Source organism: Rhagoletis pomonella, unplaced genomic scaffold, assembly GCF_013731165.1.
Source record: "Rhagoletis pomonella isolate Grant_MI unplaced genomic scaffold, Rhpom_1.0 Rhpom_scaffold_00001, whole genome shotgun sequence".
Taxonomy (NCBI): domain Eukaryota; kingdom Metazoa; phylum Arthropoda; class Insecta; order Diptera; family Tephritidae; genus Rhagoletis; species Rhagoletis pomonella.
In genome coordinates, this window is record NW_023458555.1 from 98,551,530 (window position 1) to 98,551,939 (window position 410).

The window sequence follows — 410 nt, forward strand, 5'->3', positions numbered from 1 at the left end:
CTCTTAGCGCCATCGGATTTGAGGGGCGATTTGAAATTTATGAAAGCCTCACAGTTAAAAACAGAAAACTTCTGCAAGAGGCGATTAAGCTGAGACGCGCTGGTAAGCTGACATCTGTTTTTACTCTGCGGGCGCTGTTTATAACTATAAGAAAGGGGAAAGAGCTTGCAACGAAGAAAATTGAAAATCAGCCTGAACTTCAGAGTTTCTGCGATGCCTGTTCTAATCTCTAGCTTTAGTGTACTCATTTTCATGTTGTGTTATGAATTGTTTATCTATAATTTATTGATGGTCTCTTTAGTTTTCGTAAAGTTCAACTTTCTTTTTATTAATCTCTTTAACTTGCTTTTGTTTGGTTGCCTTTATGTTATGTGTTCTAATTTATGGCTGTTAAAAGTAATTTGAATGTT